General features: G+C 41.7%; 1 non-coding gene across 1 annotated transcript; it reads left to right on the top strand.

The window, feature by feature from the left end:
* Window positions 1–21242: 21242 nt before the first annotated feature.
* On the top strand, window positions 21243–21361 carry LOC126028916 (5S ribosomal RNA). Its single transcript, XR_007502596.1, has one exon. It is a non-coding gene; the product is annotated as a 5S ribosomal RNA (ribosomal RNA).
* Window positions 21362–25881: the final 4520 nt, after the last annotated feature.

Here is a 25881-nt window from a genome sequence, read left to right as displayed (position 1 = left end):
AGGTGTTGCTTTCGAGCAGACTTTGTGGGAGGCCCTGTACATAGTCATCATGTCTAGTCCCTGACTTCCCAGCACTTAGAAATTCTTAGAGACAGGACACCTTTTTGTGAGTACAGACTCTGCAGTTATGCACTGAGTTGTTCTTCCTAACTGCCATTTTATAGATTATTACGCTTTCCATTCGATTTTATTGGCAAGAGAATGTGAACACTTACAAAGCTATTGATTTCAGACCTCTTCATGACTCGGCGTCTAAAGATACTAATTTAATATCAACATTTCCTTGCAGATGGCCCACAGGGAGACCAAGTTTCCAGAGCCTAGAACTAAACCTGAATTGGGTTTGGGCTGCTACGTGCTATGAACTCAGGGTTTGTTTCCATTAGGGCTGGCACACTCTAGTGCTTACACTCTCGGGGTGCCAGGAAAAAAAGCAGCTGACGGGAGGGAGGGGGCTCTGGTTGCTCCATGAAAAGGGACTCAGCCGGTGGGGAGGAGGATGGATTTCTGATATTTTGTGATGGAGGGTGATGATGATCCAGAATTTGGGTATGGAATTTCAATTTTTGTTTAGTGGCCACAAATTTGCCTTTAAAATAAAGCTGTTGAACTGGGCCAATGAAGGATTAAACATGAGTTTTTTGTAGCCAGGGACCCTCTTGTGCCAAGCTCCTGGGTTTCTATCACGTGTCATATCTAACTTTGCCCAGAACTGCCTTCTGCAAACTCTGGCATTGATGTCTATTGTCTGTCTCTTTTCCCTGCTTCATTGGGGGCAGCCGTGCTTGTAAATAGATTTGCTGTGCAGAAAACAACCAGGATGGAGGGTGCAGGGCTTTGGGGAGCTCTGCCAGCTGGGGGGATCCTCTTCCGGCAGTCTGCTCTTTGGTGGTGGGTCTTGGAGTACTGGCAGGAATGAGGAAAAGAACCCTTTCCTGCCCCCTCCCCAATCCCTAATCACTGCCTCTTTGTTCTTTCTGTCTTTCTGGTGAAGTTTGTTTTCTTTGCATATTAATGTCCCTCAGCAGAGTGCTTCAATCCGAGAGGGAGCAACTTGGCGGGGTAAAGAGAACATACAGACACATTCATAGTCCGTCTGGCATAACACAAACGAAATGGGACCCCCTCCCCCACTACGCTGGGCCCCTTCTGCTTACCCCAGACACGCAGGAGACTTAGGCTCTTTGTTTTCCAAAGATTACAGGATTAGAGTCAACTGGTCACCCAGTCCCAGAATATAATCAGCCTCACGGCTCAGCTCAGCTCAGCGCTGCACCACTGATGAGTGACTGGCAGAAAATTCGGGGCTGTCATAAAGGGGAGAGGGAGTCAGTCTTTATTCCTGTGTGCTTACAGCCAGCCAAGGCAGTTTCCATTCCAACCAACTTGTGGGGGCTTTGGACGTTCAAACTTTCAAACCAGAATGACAGGAGATTGGTTGGAGTTTAGAAATGAGCTAGTGGGTCTGGAGTGCCTATTGGGTCCTCAGGAGTGTCTGTAAGCACAGAGTTTCGATCCCTCTTCTAGATTTGGGTGTAGAAGATCTAAGAGAGGGTCCATGTTTCTAGCAAGATTCTAGATGAACCTGATCCTTCTGGTCCAGGAACTGCACAGCACCTTGGAATTGACAACCAGGAGTTTGAAAAATCAGGCAGCAATTCCCTTGAGAGTATCCACAGCTCTTCATGACATTCTGCCTCCAGTCCCAATAGAAATAGAACCAGGAAACATGGATTCAGGCTTTCAGCCTGAGACAAACACTACCCTCTCTTTATTGCCACCTGGAAGCAGATAATAACAATTCCAGCCCTGGGGTCAGAGGAGACAGACCCTTGCTGGAGCATCCCAGGTGGTGGGAGGGGGTCCTTCCTGAGAGTGTGGAACCTCATGGCTGCCACCATGTTCAGAAGGTTCTTGTGTTTCACTCTGGGGAGACCTCCACTGTAAGACTGTTTTCTGGTAACAGTCCATTGGAATCTGAGATCAAAAGGTTCATTAGCATGAGTGATGATTCCTTTCTGAGAAGTCAGACCACCTCCCTCCAGATCTCTCCCTCCCTACCTCAGTTCAGAAGTGGGGTCGGTACTGGCATGACTCTTGAACCAAGGGCAGCTGTTGGTGCTCCCAACATATGGCTTTCCTGTTCAAATTTCACAGTATTTTTAAAATATTGTGCTTTAAGAAAAGGTTGTTGATTTGGAAAATAATTCAGCATTGAGGAAGGACTTAATTAGGCCAAGGCCAGGGGTGGGGAAACTTTTTATCTGCCAAGGGCTGTTTGGATATTTATAACATCATTCGCAGACTATACCCTACAGGCAGAGAGACTGTGGGTACCAACGAGAAGCATTGGTATCTGTTCTGTAAAGCACTAAGGTCAGATTCTAATTTCATATATAGCTTATGAGCCAGATGTTCCCTACCCTTGCATATGCAGATGTTAAAGTCTTAGAGAATAAGAGCATGGAAGTCCCTCCAGTATAGTTTGGAAAGGGTTCATAGACTCAATGGGTCAAAAATGCCATACTCAGCTCTTGAGTTCATGCACAATGATAAACAGAAATGTCTTTGTCCTGTTGACCCAACCCTCCATGCTGGGGCAAGCTAGAAAAATGTTTTCACTTTGTCTGAACTTTACCCTAATACCAGACTTAATAGCTGGGCTGAATGGGTAGTTGGGTGTCTGCAATCTAACCAGGGCCTTCAAAAGAATGACAACAATGAAGATGGTCTCCTGGGGCTGAGAGGCAAGTTCAATTTCCCACTTTTTTGCATCTAAGTGCAAAATCTCAACTTCTTCCCAAGAAAGTCTAACTAGAGGCTTTAATCACTCTCTACATCTAGTTTACCTAAATACCCAACTAATTTTAGCATAATGTGTGCTTAATGTGAACTATCTGTAAAAAAAATAAAACTATATAGATGATAAGTTTAGTATCATGCTTTGGTTCTCAGCTGCAGAGAGGGTCACTTAATTAAAATGAAGTGACACTTGCTTTGTGCTTTGTGTTCTCATGCCTCTAACAGTCCCCTCACCCAGAGCAGCAGTCATTTTTGAACCAAAGATTAGTTATGTGACATGGTGCTTTCCATGCAAGCTTAACTCCCACCAAAGAGCTGGATGGAAGCCCAAAGAATAGAGTGGACATCCATCATAGGATCATGGCATGTTTCATCCAGAAAAAAAGTTACCAGATCATCAGTTCCAACATCCTAATTTTACAGATGGAAGAAGTGAGGTTCTAAAATGGAATATGGAGTGTTGAATTTTATATGAGATTTAGTGAAAGCATGCTAGAGCTAAAAGTCAAAGCTAGAAGGACCACAAGGTCATCCAGCAAATCTACCTTGCTCAATGGGTCCCAATCAGTGGACAGAATAGAGCACAAGGACAAAGCCTCCCTTTTGCCCAGGGCATCTCCCTCCTTGTCAATAGCAGGGAGCTTTAGAAAACCACTCTGCTTTATTTCTGTCTTCCATTGGCTTCCTAATTCTCTTCTGGAGAAATGTGAATCAATGCCCCCCCTCACTTTCCTTTCACTGCCATTCCTGTGTATATTTGAGGTCATCGATCATGTTTTCTATAAACCGTTTTTCTTGCCTAGGACCAGCATCCCTTATGGCACCTGTGATTCACAGTCCGGTTCTATCATCACCCAATCACTCTGCTTGCATCTAGGTGCAGCTCTTAGAAGTATGATGCCTCAAACTAAAAGCAGCCATCCTGTGTTCTAATTAATAAGATTCTATCTTTACTTCTAAAGATGCCGTGTCTATTAATTCATCCTTAGATCACATTGACTGCTTTCAGAATAAATCATTTTGGGTTCCTTTAGTTGTCAGGGATGAAAATTCAATTCTAACCTATTTAAGTAAAAGAGGGAGTTTTATCACTGACCTAACCATAAAACTGTGGTTAATAATGTCAGGTCTGGTTAGATCCAGGGGTTTAAGCAGCTTCCACCTCAAAAGAGATGCCGGTATTTGCTCAATTTTCTGATTGTTGATCACATTTTCAGGCGGAAGAAGTAACAATCATATTAGGTTCTTCCTGGGTTGTTTTTAGATTTCAGAATTTTTTTTTTTTGAGGCTGGAGCTCAGGGTGACAGTGTGATTGAGTGGGGGCACTTCTATCTTGCAGACTTATTACTTTGCCCACACATGGAAGAAGGGAAGAGGGATCTCTCTGGGGTCTCTTTCTAAAACACTAACCCCCACTATGTAGGAGGCCTCCAACTTTCTAATACCACTGTTGAGGGATCAGAAGCTGATTGGGGAGAAAATATTCAACCAAAGCACATGGCCAGCTACTTTTTAAAGTTCCAAGAATACGGACAAAGAGAGAGAGTAGACCTCTGTGTTAGTCAGCTATCCTGAAAAAGAACCACAAATGGAACAGCACCAACAATAGGAATTAGTGGGTTCTCTCAGGGCTGCCCCTCACCCCCAGCTTCTGAAATTTGTTAGAATCCTGGATGTTCTTTGACTTGTAAGAGCTTTACATGTTCTTCCAATGCATGTTTCTGTCTATGTCCAAGTCTCCACAGTAATATGGAGGACTCTGTGAGGACATCAGCCATATTGGATTTGGCTCCATCTATTCTTGGATAACCTCACTTTAACTAATTAGATCTGCCATGACCCTATGTCCAAATAAGGTCATGCCTGGAAGTATTGGGAGTTAGGACTTCTACCTATGAATTTTGAGATGGGTCAGAGTTCAACCACTAACAATTTCCTTCATAATAACACTACACAGAGCTCACCTAGCTGCATTTCACAGACCTTAATGACTTACATACACTTCCCTGAGTCAACCCAGAAACACATTTGTGAAGTTAACCCAACCCAATTTATTGGTTCTGAGTGGGTAGTGGGGAGGGAAAAGAGGGACTCAAGAGAAAAATAGAGGAGCCAGGACAAGATGAAGAACGAACAGACCCCAGACCCACAGACTGGGGAGACATTCACTCCCTATAAAAATGGACTCCGGCCCAGGCGGAACTACAGAGTCACTGGAAAGAACATGGAGATTCTCATCACAAGGAAATGGATAAAGCACGTGGAGCTGTTAAAGCTTCCCCAACATCGCAGGCACCAATTTTTGCCCTTGGTGGCCTTATGTTTTGCATCCATTTCTTTTCATATCTGAAGATTAAAACAATAGCTCCTGGTTATCATCCCACATTTTATTGATTAAAATCCTTGCCCGAAGACCTTCCATCTCACTTTCCAGCGTAGTGTGATTTACTTTTCTTTTTACTCCCTGTAACACATGATTAATGCTGATCTCGGAAGTCCCGGTGAGATGAAGCCGGATGTCAGGTACGATTTGTCAGCTTGGAAGTATAGATTATTTTATGTTTCTCGAACTTTGTGGCCAAGGGAACACAGCTCTTGATTGTTAAATCCATCCACACTTTCCCCTGGGCTATGAAATGCCAGAAACATTAAATAGCCCACTTAATACATAACCTCATTCTGTATGCTTGACTATTTTGTTTTTAATTTTTCTTCCCTTTCCCGGCTGCTCACATGAAATGGGATCAAAGAAAAAAATTATCCTCACTGGATTTTGTTAAAATATTAATAGGTTAGGGTTGACTGGCTAAATTGAATATCTTTGCTGATCTCACTTGCATGTTTAACTTGTGCTTAGGAAAATATGTTTCCTAGGTGATAACCTTTTATGTACCAGCCTGACTTCATTGAAATGCATAGAGATAAAAATATGTCACGCTCAGCGGCTATGCTATTCTTGTGTGGCACTGTGATTATTCAGATGGTAATTGACCCCCACCTGTAGACAGCTCCGATTCTGTAGTCAATCATTTCATTTGATGTTAAAATATGTGAAAGTACAATTATATAATTTACATTACAAATCATGCTGAATGCCAGGGGTCTCTGAGCCGCTGACAAATGCAAAGGGATCAGGCATGGGTGGGGGGTGGGGGCAAGAACCCCGGTCAATAAAGGAAGTGAATTACACTGGGCACAGGGTTCAACTTTTCTTATGTGTGGTCACAAGAGCTTTTGTGCATGTGTCATTAAGAATCGCGATGGTCTTCTCTCTGCCTGCAAAGGGCCTCATTGGAGACGCCTTTCTAAGAATGTCATCCTCTTTTGGGGTGAAGAATCGCTCCTCCTGTTAGGTAAAGAAGCCCAGTTTGTCTAGGCCAGAAGGGAAAAGTGTATCTATCCAAGAAAAGACAGTGCAGTGTCCAGAAGTCATGGTGGCTACTCTGCACCCAATCCCACACAGAACAGGCATGCATGGTGGATTGGGACATGAGATTTGCAAGTCTCCAAACTTCTCTGCTATCCCAGTGGTATCTTAGGAATCTTGGTCAAAACTCATCAAGCATTTCATAGTTAAAAAGTTGAGATACATTATTTTATACTGTTACCCTTACAGCACAGCCAGTTCAGGGTGTCTGCTATCACCTTTTGCAGATAAGGTGATATCTGCAAAATACTGTTATGGGGCTTGTCCAGGGCCCTTTAGTTGGAAGGTGAGGAGAAAGTAATGATAAAGCTGTAGCTGTTGACAGTATCCCTCCATCCCACCCTGGTTCTTCTGGATCAGGCAAAAGATGCTTAAAGAGACCACAGTGTATGGGAAGGTGCCCAGGATGGGTCCCTGCCTTGGCAGAGGTGGTGAGAAGGCAATTGGGGCTCGTAGGTAGGATGTAGATCCTGGTGAAGGTACTGCATGGAGGGACTCACCAGCCCAAGTGTCAAGGTGCAAATAGGAACCTTTCAGTGTGATGTGGACCGCAACTCTGACCCTGAGCCAATACTTGCTGATGAGTGAGCTTTTGAAGGTCTTCTCAATCAGGAAGGAGGCTTAATCATGTGCCCCAGGGAGGAGACAACATCCTGTACCAGAGACAGCCTAAGGTAGCATCAATTCTTGCTCCTTCTTGGCTTCCAGAATGGGAGCAACCAGAGAAACTACACCCCTCTTCAAGTGAGGCTGGGCATCTAGAGCTGGAGGGGTGTCTCATGTGGACACCCAATCCATGGAATATGCTGGGATTCCTGCCCCATTGGCTGGGAATATGGAGGAGTCGCTGCCAGTGACTCACATGTGGACATCAGCTGGCTCTGAGCAGTATTTCCAGGGACTGCATGAGAAGAGCGTATTTCAAACTGCTTCTGAAATGTCAGGGACACAGCTCCAACCTAGATAGACCCCTGCAGTTTGTAGAGCCACTTCCTACATTATGAGTCACTTAGCATGACAGAGAAAAACAGTGCCTGGAAACAAACATCTCAGTTCAGAACCCTGCTCTGCCCCAGCTGACTGAGATCTAGGAAACCTTTGCTCAGGTGTCCTAATTTCTAAGTGAGGAGAGTTTCATTTTTGTTTTGTAATTTTGGGGGTTTGCAGAGCCATATTCCGTGATGCTCAGGGGTTACTTCTGGCTCTGTACTCAGATATCAATTCTGGTGGTGCTTGGAGGATCATATATGGTGCTGGGGGTTGGCTGCATGTAAGGCAAGAGCCTTAACTCCTGTAAATATCTCTCAGCCCCTTTTAGATTATTCAGATCTAAAAGAGTTTAATGTGCAAAGCAGGGCCACAAAATGATCAAAGGGCTGGATGCTTATCATGAGTGAGCCCTAGGTTTTCATCTATAGCTTCCTATGGTCACTGAATACCACCCAGAGACTTGCTACCAAAAAACTTAAGTTAAAATGTAGAGAGCTGGGCCTGGAGAGATAGCACAGCGGCGTTTGCCTTGCAAGCAGCCGATCCAGGACTAAAGGTGGTTGGTTCGAATCCTGGTGTCCCATATGGTCCCCCGTGCCTGCCAGGAGCTATTTCTGAGCAGACAGCCAGGAGTAACCCCTGAGCACCGCCGGGTGTGGCCCAAAAAACAAAAAAAAACAAAAACAAAAACAAACAAAAAATGTAGAGAGCTTAGAGCAATGTCTGATAATATGTAAAAACATTGTTGGGTTAACTGGTTTCCATCATATACAAGATATGCTTGTTATTCTTTGGTTGGAAGCACCTTTGAATGGAAGCATCCTTTCCATTGGTTTTTCACCCTCCTTGTTTTCCACCTCAGGCTATGGTCTTGCACTTCCCAATAAAGGGAAAAAACACTTTTGGTTTCGGTTTTTCCACTACTGAGTTGTCTGCTTCTTAGGAGCAGAAGGCTTGTGTATGGAAGTTCAGAAATCTGTTTTATCCCCTTAGCCATGTGTGGATCATTTAATGCATCCTGCATTATTTTCGCTACAAAGCATAAAATTAATTAGAAGTATTTTTCATAAATAAGTATTATCTTTTTAATCTGATTGCATATATATGCAAGCTAAATAGATTTCTAATTAATATTTTTGGAAAACACATAACTACTAAATTTTCTATTCATGAATTCCAATGTATGGAAAATTTATAATGGGAACCACAAAATTTAAGTTCAATCCCCTTAATCTAATATTCAATGTCCCCCACTGTTGATACATAAACTTAAGAAAGACAAAGCTGGATATGAGAAATAGCAATGTAGGTAGGACACTTTCCTTGAACCCTATCGGTTCCATCCCCAGAAACCCATATGGTCTCCAGAGCATAATCAGGTATGATCCCTGAGCAAAAGTAAGCCCTGAGCACTGTTGGGTATAGCAGGAAGGAAGGAAGGAAGGAAGGAAGGAAGGAAGGAAGGAAGGAAGGAAGGAAGGAAGGAAGGAAGGGAGGGAGGGAGGGAGGGGGGGGGGGGAGGAGGGAGGGAGGGAGGGAAGTAGGAAAGGAAGGAGGGAGGTAGAGGGAGAGAGGGAGAAAGGAAGGAGGGAGGGGAGAAGGAAGGAAAGAGGGAGGAAAGGAAGGAAGGAGGAAAGGAGGGAGAGAAGGAAGGAAAGAAGGAAGGAAGGAAAGACTTATTTTTAAGAAGCAATGTATCTTAGTGGTTAGTTTAAGAGTCAGATAACCTTGATTTAAATCTTAGCACTGTACCATCTTATATGAGTCCTATTAGTTCCTCATCCTGTTTCTCAGCTTTCTTGTCTGTGAAATGTAGGTAATAATGACATTTATCACATTAGATAAATAAAGTGAATTAAAGAAGTTAATTCATGAATTTGGCTTGGGCTTGGCCAAAGCAAGTACTCCTCAAAAGTGAAGTAAACTAGGCATTGGTATGCTGATCCCATGTCTATGTTAAATAAAAGTCCATGACCACTGAGTGAAGCAGGACCTTCCTGCCCAGCCTCTGGGACAAGTCTTTATGGAGCACCAAGACCTATTCCTTCCCACTGGGCAGTGTCCAGCAGAGTGGGGTGTGGGCAGCTGGCCTGGGAAGCAGCCAGCTCTTCCTCCATGCCATCAGAAATTCCGGCGACACAAGTTGTCTGGTTGGCGAAAGAGCCAGACACGTTAGCCAGGGAAAATTTCCCAGGCACCTTCCACAGTCTCATTTTGAAAGTGAATCAAGACATTATCTTTAATTAAAGTGGCAATTTGCCCCCCTGAGTTCCGCTCCCCAGATGCTCAGATGATGGCCTCTGTTTTGTCCTTTTCTTGATGTTCTTCCTCCTTTTAATTTTAAGCTCATCAAAAGGCCAGTTTACTAAATTGGTTTTAATGGAGAATAATGCAATGTAAAATTATTCCTTAGTGAATGAACAGCCAGCAGCTTTAGGGGTCATCATTTGCTTCTGGTGTCAGCTTATTGATACTGAGCTAGAATTGGAATAGGATTGCAAACTAAACTGGTTCCTTTTCTTGACCATTATTTCTTTTAGGATCCATTATTTACCAGGAGTAATTGTATATTAATCAATCTCGCCCACATTACTATCTACTGAAAGCTGTGTAAGTTACTTTAAAGTGACAGAATAGAGACTGGAGTGATAGTACAGCAGGTAGAGTACTTGCCTTGTACAATCCCCAGCACCCTTAGAAGTCCCCTGAGTATTGCCGGGAATGATTTCCTGAATATAATGTCAGAAGTAAACCTAAGCCTTATCAGGTGTGTCCCTCAAACAAAACAGGGTTTCCTTGCTAAAACAGTGTAATATGTAATAAATCAATAAAATGACAGAATAAGTGGACAAGGAGATGCCTCAAAAGGTGGGGACTCATGCTTTGCTAATCAGGGACTTGATCCTCAGTTTTGTGTTCTCCAAGAACCAAAAGAACCAAAAGAACCAAAAGATTCCCAATCTCTGATCCAGAGAAGCCCCTATGCACTTCTAGGGGAAGCAAAAACAAACAAAAATATCTTCCAAATATAGTTAACTAATAAAATAATAACAATAGCAACAATAATGATAAATAAAAGATAAAGAATATGTTCCTTCCAAAGCTTTCTGTACACTCAGAAATCCTTTCTTCACTGAACTTTACACCAAGATGGAATTTGGACCCCCAGGAGTCTGCGGCTCTTACCACTTTAACTTGTAATTGGTGGGTAATGTGGGAACCTGGGAGATAGTATCCCCAATAGAGTGTGCTCTGCCTTCCTGCCTGGCCCACTTCCAGTTCCCCAGGTGAGGGCCTGACCTGGAAAGTTAGACTGGTCTGTCATGTGGACCCTAAGATCCTACTAGCTTCACTAAGGCATCAATCAAACTGTACACGAGGCTCATTTGATCTGCATAGTCTGGGAATGGGTTCTCACTCCCCACATTTTATTTATGGGGAGTACTGGGGTCCTCAAGCTAGAGTAAAGTTTTATTTTTTGCAGGGAATATATAGTTAGTCCTGAACTCTGCTAAGGTTTTCCTGGTTTTTTGCTTGCAGAAAACAAGTTCTGAAGGAGACTTACAGTAAATCATTTTATTTTAAGAAATCAAAATAGGGAAAAGAGGAATGGTAATGTGTTCAGGAAAGAAGGCAGGTTTCTTCAGAGAGGAGGGAGCCCTAGAAAGTACAAGCAAGGAACTACTTGCTTGGAACCCCAAGTTGAGATATGGGGGATTTCAACATGGAACAGGTTGCTTGCTTTGCAAGTCAGTCTTACATGTTTGTTTTTTTTTTTTTTTTTTTTTAAATTACGAACTTTCCTGGTGTGGGTCTTCCTTTGTAGGTGGTTGCCAAGGAGAGAGGATTCAGTGATACACATTTAATTTAGAGTCTGATCAGGCCTTAGATCCTGCTGAACTGTCTCCTGGGAGATCCGATCATTAACTCTGGGTTAGATCCTGGGTCATCTCAGTAGAAGCCGCAAGCTGGTTGTTGTCTGAGTTGGGTCCTTTGAGTCTTGAGCCTGGTGCAGGGGAAGGGCAAGATAATGCCTTGGTTTTATTCTTTCCCCAAAGTCTTTAAAGGCTAGTGGCCTCCTATGTGATCATCTGAGGGCCTCAAACCCTAATAATAATCTTTCATAATCTTCACATCTCCTGCAATTGCCTCCAGAGACACTAGCACTAAGGGGTAGGCAGCAGAGGGACTGTTGACTCCCAAAGATCCATTTCTAGGATTTAGTGTCTGATTTTGAAAGAATGGCAGGGTCACTCTCTGCAGCAGTGCTTTGCAAGTCAGTGGAGCTATTGCAGAGGGAATCTTGGCCAAACAGATCCCTCTAGAAGAGAACTTCTTGTTCAAATATCTTCACTGTTTCAATCTCAGATAGATTTTTCTGAGTGTGTTTTTTATTTGAAAAAACAACTAAAGAGGGGGTCCTAAGCAGTGGTGCAAGCAGTAGGGCCTCTGCCTTGCCTGTGCTAGCCTAGGACAGACTGTGGTTCAATCCCCTAGCATCTCATATGGTCCCCCAAGCCAGGAGCGATTTCTAAGCCAGAAGTAACCCCTAAGCATAACCCCAAACCAAACCAAACCAAACCAAACCAAGCCAAACCAAACCAAACCAAACCAAACCAAAACAAAACAAAACAAAACAAAACAAAACAAAACAAAACAACTAAAGAGGAAAGCAAGGGTTACAAGATTTATCCCTCCACACACACCAAAAAGGTACTAGATGTATGGTACCCAAATTTGGCTGTTAGAATCGCTCAGACTGATTTTTTTTTTTTTTGGCTTTGACACTGAAAGCACAAGCAGCAAAAGAAAGATAAAGTAAACTTATTCAAACAACTTTTTATATAAACTGTGCATCAAAGAACACAATTGTCCTAAAAAAAATTAAAAAAGCACAGGCACAACCACATAGAAAGGAGGATTTTATTGACAATGCAAAAAAGGATTTCCACCAACCTAGGCTGGGTAAACAGCTTCAAAGAGAGGAAGCAGGGGGGTCTGGTTTTATCCCAACATAAATAAAATGATGGAACAGGTTATACATATTCTAGTTATTAATCAGGAAACTTGTTGGGGAAAATAGCTAGCAATGCAGTTTAAAAACATACAATAAATATACATTGCTTGTACAGAAAATAGCAGGAAAACATCATAGAGGTAACTTTTTTAGAGTAGCAAGAGTAGAAGAATCCTAATGAGTAGTCACTATGGACAGTAATTTCCAGTCAGAGGTCTAGGGGCCTTATCAGAGCAAATGTGTTCTTAAGGTTCTTTTTTGACTTGGTCGAAGTCAATTGAATATAGCATGTACCAGAGAGAAGTTGTCTTAAAATCTTAAGTCTTAGGCTGATCTATTTTAGCTTTTCCTAAACCCTCAGAAGTTCCTTCCAAAATTTCATGTGGAAGGAGAAGGAGCAAACTTATAAAATGCTTTCACATCATCAAGAGTGAAAAGACAATCAGTGAGTGGCCTGAGACTGAAAGCATGTATCTGATATGGAATTAATATCTAGAATATTTAAAGAACTCCAGAAAATAAAAAATAAAAACAGGACTGAAATAGGTATTTTACCTAAGATAAATAAACAGATGAGAAGATGACCCTCTGGGAAGATGGTCAATATCTCTAATCTTTGGGAAAACGTAAATGAACAGCCCAGTGAGACATTATTTGCCACCAATTTATCACCAAGGATGATGATAAAAATTGAGTGAAAAGTTCCCTGGGAAGTATTTAATACAGTAAAATATGTGATAAGGAAGGATCAGTTTGTTCACCTGCCATCTGTAAGACCTATTGTATTCCAAATCAGCTCCTATATGGTTTAGATTTAATGATGGGCCTCAAAAAGAGAATGAAAAAGTTTTGGGGAATGGTTAGATGGTATAGTAAAACACGAAAACATTTAAATGTAAGCTAGCTTCTGACAATAGTTATTTTAATGCTATTCTTAACCAGTATATTAACAAAAACCTGCCTGATTTCTCAAATATTATGTCTAATTCCCTACAGTACTCAAATGAATCCAGCACTGGCCATTTTTGGATTAGGCCTCTTACCTCAGTCCAAAGGCATCCAGCTAGTTCATCTACAAAATGGGTATTCAGAACCCACAACCAAAACAAAACTTAAAAAACTCTTCGTGATTCATCAAACAAAAATGCTAACCAACTTGTATGGATTTTAGAAGCATTGTTAAAATCAAAGAGCTCACTGATGAAAACTAGGAGTTGAATGTGTCCTGATTTCTCATTTGTTGTCTGATTCCATTCTTGTTTGGCTGAACTGTTGTCAGGCAAAAATAAACATTCCTTCATCTAGGGCAGGGAAATAACATCACTGAGAGGTGGGAGGTGAAGGGTGACACAAGGCTTGTTGTTGGATGCTATAGTTTGCTTATTGAGCATGTCTAAAAGGAGATTTAGCCTCCCAAACTCATTTAAATAGGATTTCTGCTTATTAAGTATTTCATACTTACCTGGAAGGGCCAAATAAAGGCTCTTTCCCTGACTTTTGTACTACTTCAGGATCTAGTGGAAGCATTCAAGCAGGAGTCAGGACCAACCTCCAGCAAGCTGCCCTGTACTGTGTGCATTAGGGAAAGCTTTGAAGGCACCCTTCAGTTACATCCTTTCGTTCTCTTGCTTATGATAACAGACCCAGTGAGAGAAGCTCTCCCAGTATCAGTCAGGGATCTATGGCATGGGAGAGGAGCAATGGAAAAACTCGAATTGTCAATTTATCATTACCCATGGGAGTCTCTGACAAACCTGTGCCAGCTCACCTTCTATCTTGCCCTGTTAAGTAGACGTTGCTTCTTTCAAGTCTTGTTCATCCAGGATCAAGTTAAAGAGTAAATTATGACCTTGCAGGAATAGTGACTAGATGGTGGATAAAGCTTTCTTGAGATTTCCTGCAGTGGACCCACAGGTTTCCTCCTATTCCTGCTGCTTCCCAACCCACTGCCCCTCTTTTGTGAACTGTTCTGGAACTGAAGGAGCCCTGAGATCCCTGATGTTGCCCAAACTTAGCAGCTAACATTAATACCTGACATATTTTCACAAAGTAAAACTCCTTTTATTTATTTATTTATTTATTTATTTATTTATTTATTTGGGGGGGGTGGAATCTGGCAGTGCTCAGGGGCTTGGTCTATGCTTTGAGGGTCACTCCAGGCTGTGCTCAGGGATACAAAATGCTGGTACTTGTACCCCAGCACATGCCCAAGTTTATTAAACTCTCTCTCCAGCCCCACAAAGTGAAATACCTAAACTCACTCCTTGGAAATTCCAATCCAGTGGAAGTCTGAAAAGTTGTGTTTTTAATGCACCCAGGTAAAATTTGATGATTTGTTTAGTTAAGACAAGATGTCCTTCCTTTCCTTCCTCCAAGTAATTTGTAGAAAAATCAAGTCTTAACAATTGTAAATTCTGGGGCCGGAGAGATAGCACAGCGGTAAGGCGTTTGCCTTACATGCAGAAGGACAGTGGTTCGAATCCCGGCATCCCGTATGGTCCCCCGAACCTGCCAGGAGCGATTTCTGAGCCTAGAGCCAGGAGGAACCCCTAAGCGCTGCTGGGTGTGACCCAAAAAAACAAAAACTAAAACAAAAAAACAATTGTAAATTCTATATTCCAGAATGGAAAAAAGTACTAGAGTCTACCTATCATTAATAAAAGCAATTCACTTTTCTGAACATAATATCTTCATATCCATCCATGTATAAGCAAATTTCATAGCTTCATTTTTCCTAACAGCTGCATAGTATTCCATTGTGTAAATGTACCGGAGTATCTTTATTCACTCAATTATTCTTGGGTACTTAAGTTGTTTCCAGATTCTGGCTATTGTGATGGGTATAGAGAATACTATGTGGAGAGAAATGAGTCAGAGGGTGAGTAATAAACATAGAATGATCACACTCATTTGTGGGATATATATATATATATATATATATATATATATATATAAACATAGTATGACAAAAATACCTGAAGACAAGGACATGGGGGACTGGTTAATGATAAAAAGCTTACCACAAATAACTGGGGAGTGCAGTTAGGGTAGAAAAGGGTCTCTGGACAAGAGATAAAGTGATAATGTGTGATAACCCTTCAGTAACAACAATATTGCAAACCACAGTATCTAAAGGAAAAATGGGAGGTAGAGAAAGAGAGAGAGAGGAAAAGTGCTTGCCATAGAGGTAGGCAATGGGGAAGACAATGGGGCAATGGGGGTGTTGTGGTAGGAAAGGTGGTGAAAGGTGAAAGGTGTTGGACACTGTATAACTGAAACTCCATCCTGAACAACTTTGTAACTGTGTATCTCATGATTATTCAATTAAAAATTATTTTTAAAATTAAAAAGCAATTTCGGGGCCGGAGAGATAGCATGGAGGTAAGGCGTTTGCCTTTCATGCAGAAGGTCATCAGTTCGAATCCCGGCATCCCATATGGTCCCCCGTGCCTGCCAGGAGCAATTTCTGAGCATGGAGCCAGGAGTAACCCCTGAGCACTGCCGGGTGTGACCCAAAAACCACACACACACAAAAAAAAAAAAGGCAGCAATTTCTTCTTCTCTTTGGAAACTTCATTATGGACCATAATAGGACAGTCAACCTTGATAGTTGAACCATGTTTTATTTATGTGTCTTGCCTCAAGTTAAGCATGGTTATTTTTCCTTGGGCAACAACCCAGAGTTACCCCACCCAAGAGTCCTCTATAAAAACACCCCACCCCCTACTCATTTTAGTTCTCAGGGAAGATTAACAACGTGCTTAGGAACACATCGCTCCTAAAATTATAAAAAGAAAACACTGGCATCTAAATATATCAGCCATGATGAGCTTTCTATTTTTGACCCATTGTTGTAGGACTGGGCATCCAAGGCTATTAGTGTGCTTGCTGATTTCTGCCTAAATTAGACTACAGATATGAAAAACAATTAACATTCTCTCTATTTTTTTTTAAATTTATTTCGTAGGTTTCACAATGCAATCACTTCAGAGGCCTTCGGAAGAAATCCTGGGAATCATTTTCAATCAGCCGAATGGAAATGTCACCTTTTGTGATTTGGCAAATAAACGATGTGTAAAAATAACTCCCTTATATGTTGCTGTGTACTATTCATTAAGTACTAATTGCTGTGGTCTCTAAATGAAATACGGCAAACTGTTCCACCTCTGTGCCAGTTTGTTTAAAATCTGCAAAGCTTTATTATTAACACTATTTAATTATGAGAATGTCAGCCATGGAGAATTCCAGACCCACACATTCCCTTCATCATTAGTAACAGGGCAAAAATGAAACACTTTTAACAATGAAGGGTTCATATTTCAAGCTTATACAGTAGCTGCTAAAAGGCTATACTCAGAAAATCAATTTTATTAAAGTCCTTTGAGCACTAAAGGGACTTGCATGCAACTAAGCAATTTTAAAAACATGTCCAGGAGCCGTGCCTTTTTGATTCATGTTTTGAGTGGGGTTATTTTGGACTATTTTTAATATTGTCTCCTTACAGTAGGGTCAGAAGTGATTTGGGGAAGGGGCAAAGTGGGTGAAGAAAACATGTCCTCACAATTTCTCCCTGCCTCAATTTCCATCAGAGGGAACCTCTGGAACAGGACTGCCTGGAAAGAGATGGGAAACTGGATGCAAGGTTGGGGGCTTGGGAGGAGGGAAGGGCAGTAGGAGGACATCAGCTTCCCCTTTCCTTTTAGTTTACTCCCCCCTCCCCATCTTAAGATCAGGAAAATATTAACTACCTATAGCTCAAAGCCACCAATTTTCCAATACAGGCCCTAAAGTTTCTTCCATGCCTCCACACCTTTCTCCAGGTTTCCTAATTTCCGCTCTTTCCAGAATCATGTTTTGTTCCAATTCCTCACTTGGCAGTTTATTTATGTTCTGATTACAATCATCTGCTATGCTGCCTGTGGCCTCTATATTCCTCTTTCACTCATCGATGTTTGTTGTCTTCTCTAAAACACACTAGAGTTTTGAAAGTACAGATCATAGATCCAGCTCTTGGAATCAAAAAGGCAATCTACTTGAATAATTACTTAGGTAGTGCTCCATGGCGTCTCTTCCCACCTTTATTGTAAGTTATTTGCTGTAATGTGGCAATTTTCATTCACACTGAGAGTTGATTTTGGTACTGGGCAGCTTTTTGAACAGAGGTTCAGGAAACATACTGGTGTCTGAATAATCTGTGGCCCAGGAATGTGATTGAGGGTTATAGCACCTACGGCTTGGGTTTGACTTTTAGCGTGTCTGGGTACGGCCCTGAAAACACTAAAAAATAATCCAACTCTGGTTCTCATACACAAAGCATTATTTGGAGTAATTTTGACTTCAATATTAAATATAATTTAATATTTAAATTGATTTCTCTAAAACATGCCCCCATCCCTAAACAAGATGGTTTGGATTTAAATTCTGGTACTGGCTGTTTCATCTTCCCAAGATGGGTGATTAAGTGCTCTTGGATGAAAATTAGGTCCCAAGCTGTCCTGGGCTATCTTGATTTCAAACAGGAACAAAATCCCAACCTCTTGGGGCTGGAGAGATAGCATGGAGGTAGGCAATTTGCCTTGCATGCAGAAGGATGGTGGTTCGAATCCTGGCATCCCACATGGTCCCCCGAGCCTGCCAGGAATGATTTCTGAGAGTAGAGCCAGGAGTAAACCTGAGTGCTGCTGGGTGTGACCCAAAAACCAACCGATCAACCAACCAAACAAACAAACAAACAAAAACCAACTTCCTTGATCACACAGGCTGATATCACACAGGCTGGAGGATTTCATCTCATCCTTGTCTGACCTTAGGCTCTTATCCTTCCACTTCTTGATTTCCTTACATATAAATGTGCACAGTGCCTTGTATTCCACAGAATTGTTTGAAGGATCAAATGAATATGTCACACTAGGGCTGAATTAGGTTCATGGGAAATTCTATAAACAGAGACTTAGGGATAAGAGCAAACACTTTATATCTACCAGATGTTGGTCTGGAAGAGGGGCCAGGTTATAATTCCATTAAAGTAGAGTGGAGAATGCAACTATTTGAGTCAATTCCTAACTCCGTCACTGTAGGTTCGCCACTGTGAAATGAGCACTCTCATGTTTCCCTTTGTTTGCTTCCCAATGTTGTTATAAGTCTGAAAGAAGAGACCAAAGAAAACATTGTAGGTGTACACCTCTGCTTTTATCTAAAAACATATTTGCTGAGGGTGAATGTTGACTTAATAACTCCCACAGTGGTGTAGGCATGCGTGATCAGAGAAACCTTATCCTAGGAAATGATCTTAATTGCAGAAAGTTTTGTCTTCCATCTTTGCAGCTCAACCATTTCATTTGCATAACTAACCTAAAGGTGTTGGATTTTACTCCCATTTACAAAAGAGAATACTGAGACTTGGAGAAGGGAGATTTTGTTTGTTTGTTTGTTTGTTTTGGGCCACACCCGGTGACGGTCAGGGGTGACTCCTGGCTATGCGCTCAGAAATTGCTCCTGGCTTGGGGGACCATATGGGATCGAACCACGGCCCGTCTTAGGCTAGCGCAGGCAAGGCAGATGATAACTTACTGCTCCGTGCCACCGCTCCAGGAGAAGGGAGATTTTCACAGTCTGTCCAACTGAAGAGTGGCAGAGCTGAGACACTACCCCAGGCATTTCAGCTCTCTGTACCATTCAGCTGCTTGTGCTTAGATACCTGAATCATTTCTCTAGTGTCTGGTTTTCCTTTCTAAAGAAGAGTAAATCCTTTGATCCTCTTTGGGTCCTAGAAGGCCTTAGAGACCAGGGCAAGAGATGAAAAGGGTTTTAAACAAAAATGGAAGGAGGTCCAGTAGAGAATGCTCTATACTTGTTTTTAAAAGTACAAATTTTAAGTTGCCAAGGTATTAGTAATTTCACCTGTAACTCCCCTTCCTATGTGAGTATTTTAAAGACAGTTCAAAAGGCTAGGCAAAAAGGTACTTATCATGTCTAATATTGTATTTTAGTTTTATTTTGGGGTCATGTACAGGGCGGGTATTCAGTGCCTGAGGATGATTCTCAGAAATGATTGGGGGAGTGATTGGATTCAAAGTGTCAAATACAGAACTTTAGCATGCAAAACATACACTCCAGCCATCGAGCTCTCTTTGGCTCTCAATTTGGCTTTATGTCTGTGTCTCTAATTGGACTGGAATTTATTTGGCCATAGAGAATGAGGTGAAGGTTTAACCTTGTATTTTCTAAATAGTTCATCCATTTCCTTGGCACAATTTCATTAGTTATTATTAATTTCCTAACTTATTGGAAATAACTCCTTTGTCAAACAAATGGATATGTAAATTCAAGTTTAATTCTGAATTTGCTTTTAATCTATAGATGTCTGCCCAATACCACAATTGCTGTGGCTGGTTGATTAAAATAAATCCATTTTTAATGTCTGCACACTAATAATATGTAAACTAGAAAATTGTGATACAATTCCAGAGACAACCTGAGTAGACCAGGACCAGTATGATCTTGCATATCTGGGTACCCTTTTTGCAGGGGCTGAAGCATTTCAAAGCTCTGAGGGAAAACATTGTGTTTACCCATTAGTCTTCTGAGTTGTTATATAAATGATTGGTGGGAAGTCTTGGCAAACATCACTGTGTATTTGGAAAAGACAAGGACACTCAAGTGGATCAAGGTAAAGGACAAAGAATAGGGTGAGATTTCTGTATTTCCTAAGGCCTTTTGAAGCTGTTTCCCAGATTGCTCCAGTAACTGCCTATAATGCAGAGAAAAGCCACTTCAGCATGTGGAAACCTTCTGCAGAAAAAGCTAGTAGGGAATTCTTTGGCTTTCTGTGACCCACTTGGGGCCTTCCCAAAGCAGATGTGCATCATGAGTTCTGAGCATCAGGATGAGTGAGTACTCCTAAAGGGTTGCCACTTATCCCTGAGTAACTTTGGTACATCTGAAATCTCTTGGAACCCTATTATAGCTTCTGTAAAATGGAGCCCCCTGTGCTTTGACAGCCTAATAGGACCACAAAGAGCAAAAGGGATAATGTTTGTGAAAGCACCATGCGTCATAGCCTCAAAATGTGATGAATAGTTTTTATCTAGGCCATTATTCTTTTTCTTTTTAAGTTGGGGGGTTCATATCTGACCATGGTCACAGCTACTCCTATTTTAGTGCTCCAGGTGAAACTAAGAGGATGAGGTGGTGCCAGAGATTGAACTAGGGGGTCCCACATGCAAAGCATGTGTTCCAACCCCTTAATTCATCTCCTCAGCCCCATTCATTTTAATAGATGAATTGTTCATACTTTTCTTATTGTCTTATTGATTTACAAATTGTCAAATTATTCAATAATCTCTAAAAGTGGGGCAGCAGAATTATCCACCTTTTAATAAGGGAGGGTTTTTACTGGCAGCCATAGGCTTAATTTTATTCATGTTATAGTACTTTTCTTTCACTAAAAAGCACATCAAAGATACTATAATTTATAGAATCACACACCCTATCTTTTCATAAATTCTTGGAACATTAGGTAAACACTCAAGCACAGACACACAAAAAGTAGTTTGCTTACAATGGCCATGGGCTCTTGCACTTAACATGAAAATCCACGGAGGTATCAAGTGATGTCTGGCCAAGATTTGAGATTATGGAATTTTAGGGTCAATCCTCAAAATAATGTTAATCTTTCTTGGTCTACACTTGTCAGTGCTTAAGGCTTGCTTATTCCTGGCTTAAACTCAAGGACCACTTCTGGCAGCACAGGAGACTATATGGGATGCCTGGGATTGAATCCTGATTGCCTGCCTACAAGACAAATACCTACCTGCTCCAGTTCCAATAATGTTTATTTTCATTATAGTTATCTATCTGTCTTCTAAGTTTTCTTTACCCCAGTTTAACAAGTTTCTCCACCAAGAATGCTCATTTCTACAGTTAGGTCTCAAACTTCATCCTGTTCAGCCCTGAAACATGTTTATAATAGCTGAACATTTTCACCTTCAAAAAAGTTCTGATTCGTCTATGGCCATACCACCCTGAACACGCCCAATCTCATCTGATCTTGGAAGCTAAGCAGGTTTGGGCCTGGTTAGTTTTTGAATGGGAGACCGCCTGGGAATACCGGGTGTTGTAGACTTAAAAAAAAAAGTCTGATTACTTTCCTTTATTCCTCTCCCTCATCTCTTTATCTCATATCTCTTGTATTCTTGTATTCATTCATGCCTTTGGTGGTTCTCTTTTCTGGATACTCATATATCTCAAAACTTTCTTTCTTTCTTTCTTTCTTCTTTCTTTCTTTCTTTCTTTCTTTCTTTCTTTCTTTCTTTCTTTCTTTCTTTCTTTCTTTCTTTCTTTCTTTCTTTCTTTCTTTCTTTCTTTCTTTCTTTCTTTCTTTCTTTTTTCTTTCTTTCTTTTTCTTTCTTTCTTTCTTTCTTTCACACCCGGCAGTGCTCAGGGGTTCTTTCTTTCTTTATTTCTTTCTTTCTTTTTCTTCTTTCTTTCTTCTTTCTTTCTTTCTTTTTTCTTTCTTTCTTTCTTTCTTTCTTTCTTTCTTTCTTTCTTTCTTTCTTCTCTCTCTCTCTCTCTTCTTTCTCTCTTCTTTCTTTCTTTCTTTCTTCTTTCTTTCTTTCTTTCTTTTCTTTCTTTCTTTCTTTCTTTCTTTCTTTCTTTCTTTCTTTCTTTCTTTCTTTCTTTCTTTCTTTCTTTCCTTTTTCTTTTTTTTGTTTTTGGGTTACACCTGACAGTGCTCAGGGGTTACTCCTAGCTCTATGCTCAGAAATTGCTCCTGGCAGGCTCAGGGGACCATATGGGATGCTGGGATTCGAACCACTGTCCTTCTGCATGCAAGGCAAATGCCTTAACTCCATGCTATCTCTCCAGCCCGTCTCATGACTTTCAGTAACATCTTATTGCACAGTTCCTGATGAGATCTCTGCAACATTAAATTCAAGTACTCAATTGAGTGTCTGAAAGGAACCACAGACTTAACAGAAATAAAACCATTATTTCTGAGTCCTCCAGTCCTCCTACCTCCATTTCCTGCAGGTAGCTTCATTCTCAAAAAAGAGCTCTCATTTCCCAGCTGAGCTCTCATTTCCCAAGGAGCTCCCAAATTCCTGCTGTTACATATCTGGCTACTTTTCATCACTCTGGTGGCCTGATCCAAACCACAAAATTTCTACTTTTAATGACAGCAGTCACTTCCTCTCCATTTTCCTTCCTTTCACTCCTATCACTGTATTTTAGAGCCCTAAGAATCAGGAAGATTCTTTTAAGGTCTAAATATGATCCTGTTATGTTCTGTTGAAAGCCCAATGGTCCTTCCTCTATTTGAAGACAAAGTCAAGTTCTTACAAAGACCTACAAGGCCATACCAATACACAAGTCCCCAATCACACCTCTATTTCCTATCTTTCTTGTCAATCTTGGTTTTAGTTACACTTGCCTCAGGACTTTTGTATGTGCTACTCAAGCCAATAATCATATCTGAGAATTGCATTGGTTCTAATACTCTCTTCCTCTAGGTCTCTCTATTTAACTTTCATTGGTTATTGAGGTTATTTTGATAACCATTTGTTAGATAACAATTTTTCCCTCAGCCCTTTGCTATCCTTTTAGCCCTTCTCTTCTTACTTTTCTTTTTTGAGCTTATCATCACTTGATAAGCGTGTATGCCAGACACATCATAAGTGGAAGAAAGGAAGGAAAGAAGGAAGGAGAAGGATGGAAGGAAGGAGGAGAAGGAAGGAAGAAAAAAGGTAGGAGGGAAGGAAGGGAGGGAAGAAGTGAGAGAGGAAGGAAGAATGAAAGGAAGGAAGGGAGGAAGGCAGGAAGAAAGGAAGAATGAAAGGAAGGAAGGGAGGAAGGAAGGAAGGAGAAGGAAGAAAGGAAGTAAGGAGGGAGGAGTAAAGAAAGGAGGAGAAGGAAGGAAGGAGAAGGTAGAAAGAAAGGAAGCAAGAAGGGAGGAATGAAGGGAGGAAAAAGAAGGGATAGAAGGAAGAAGGAAGGAAAGAAGGAAAAAAAAGGAAGAAAGGAAGGAAAAAAGGAAGGAAAGAAGGAAGGGAGAGAGGAAGGAGGGAGGAGGAAAGGAAGAAGAAAGGAGAAGGTAGAAAGAAAGAAAAGAGGGAAGGAAGAAAAGAGGAAAAGAAGAAAGGAAGGAAAGAGGGAAGGAAGGAAGAAAGGAAAGAGGGAAGGAAGGAAGGAAAGAAGAAGGAAGGAAAGAAGGAAGGAAGGGAGAGAGGAAGGAAGGAAGGCAGAAAGGAAGGAAGGAAGGAAGGAAGGAAGGAAGGAAGGAAGGAAGGAAGGAAGGAAGGAAGGAAGGAAGGAAGGAAGGAAGGAAGGAAGGAAGGAAGGAAGGAAGGAAGGAAAGTAGCCTCTCCCCAGTGAGTTTCTCTTTCTGGGTGAGAAGACATTACTGCCCCCATCTCCTTCATCATCACCACCACACACACCATCCAAGGTGCCTGTGTTCTCCAAGTCTCTAAGGAGCATGTAACATGAGGAAAGCTTTGCCTGGATGACAGATTTGGGATGAGCCTGGGAGGATGGGAAAGATCTGAGATGCTGGTGGTAGGCCCGTGGACCTGAGTCTTGAAAAGGAAACAGAGCCACTTCACACCAGGCACCTGAAGCCAGGCAGGCTCCCATCATAAACTGCAGCCCTCATTTTGCAGAGGATTTATCTGGACTGATTTCCTCGGGGGAAGCAGTAAGTAATGTGTGTCAGCAATTACTCTTTCAAGTCGAAACACTATCTTTATCACAGGGCACTCAGGCACTTGCTGCAGGCTTGGATGAAGGGGAGGGCTGAGAAACCAGCCAAAGGGCTACGCAGAGTCTGGGGTAGGAGCAAGCACCAGGCTCCTTGCTCCCCCTCCCCCCCCCCACTTATCATGGGGCAGACCCCCAGCCTGGGCAGCTCATCAGACTCAAAAAATCCAGAGCCAGAGCTAGGGAAAGAGAGCCAAGCCACACAGGGCCGGTTTTACCCTTTTAGTTCTGAGATAGCGATTGTGGGGGAAAATTCTCTGCGTTAGTGGAATCATAAATTTTTTAAAGTCTCTTGGCTCCACTTTTAAATTTAGTGCCTGAATAAAATGTTGGCTTGAGCTCCATATTCGATTATTAAAAATCATACTCAGGCCTGGGAGACAAGTATTTACACATCTGCCTGCTCATCTGAAAACCCACATATCAAAATGTTGCTCCCTCTCGGCAATACAGTCCCTCAAAGGGGCTATAGGGGCTGAGGGCCACGTGGACCATATGGGGGAGGTGCATGCAGATCCTCAAAACTCTTTCCCTGTTCCAACATTGATTGGTACACCAGGCCTATACTTTCACCAAACCATTGTTTATTTTTTCTCCTGGATTTTGAAGAAAATACAAGAATCTGTGTCATCATGATGAGTTCATGAAAAAAAAAATCTAGGTGAAGAATACAGATCAAATCAATATCAGGGGTTACTTTCGGAAGGAAGCAGGAAAGGAGGTCTGGAAGAGGAGTTAACAAGATTTTAACCTGACAAGTAATGATTTGTGCTTTCTAGGAAGATGCAGTTGGGTGTTAATTATTTCAGAATGTGCCCATGACTGTAGTAGAACATCCTGAAGCCACTGAAAAGCATCAAAGTGAAAACAAAAAGGAATCATCTTTCTCTCCTGATGAAGAAGATACTGTTTGCATTTGATTTTAGGTGAAATCTCCTGTTGCATCTCACACAAGATGCTCACAGCAGGCTTGTGAGACAAAACTTTCATCTTATTTATAAATCAGGGCCATCCCCTGTGCTAGGTGGGGGCCCAGTCCAGAGATTGAGCACTGGCCTGCTACCCACCACCAATGTGTTAGAGGACAAAGATATGGGGAAATAGGACTCAGAACTCTCCAGCACCAGGCATGTGTTCTACTACTTGAGTTGTCTCCACAGGCCAGAATAGACGTTTAAAGACAGGCAATAGTTCTGACTTGGTTGCCAAAAGAATGATCCATTCTTTCCTCTAAATCACAATCAACAATAAAATACCCTGAGGAGTGTGATGTGAAAAGTGTCCTCTTTGGCCCATTTAAGAAACATCTGTGTGTTTGATTTGATGGGGACTGTGGATCATCAGAGTTCCAGGCTAGAGAATTTGGAGAATCCCAAAGGAGGGAGAAGGGGAAAGTTACTAATGAAAAAAAGGAGAGGGTGGCTGTATTGAAGGGAAGGGGGAACTTTTTAGCAAACTAAAGTAAAAAGAAGTCTTCCTTTTACTCCCTGTATGAGAACTACAAAAACACCTGGTATTCAGGTGTGGCTACACGGCAAATAGGCAGGAGTCCCCTAACCTCAGAATGGGAAAAAAAAAAAAAAAAAGGCAGAGGATACCTCAAAAGACTGGAACACCTCTATGTTGGCGGGAATGTGGAGAGGAAGGAACTCTTATCCACTGCTGGTGGGAATGCCGTCTAGTTCAACCTTTATGGAAAGTAATATGGAGATTCCTCCAAAAACTGGAAATCGAGCTCCCATACAACTCAGCTATACCACTCCTAGAAATATACCCTAGGAACACAAAAATACAATACAAAAATTCCTTCCTTACACCTATATTCATTGCAGCACTATTTACCATAGCAAGACTCTGGAAACAGCCAAGATACCCTTCAATAGATGA

Source organism: Suncus etruscus, chromosome 14 (assembly GCF_024139225.1).
Source record: "Suncus etruscus isolate mSunEtr1 chromosome 14, mSunEtr1.pri.cur, whole genome shotgun sequence".
In the NCBI taxonomy this organism is placed as follows: domain Eukaryota; kingdom Metazoa; phylum Chordata; class Mammalia; order Eulipotyphla; family Soricidae; genus Suncus; species Suncus etruscus.
This window is presented reverse-complemented; position numbering and strand designations above follow the sequence as displayed.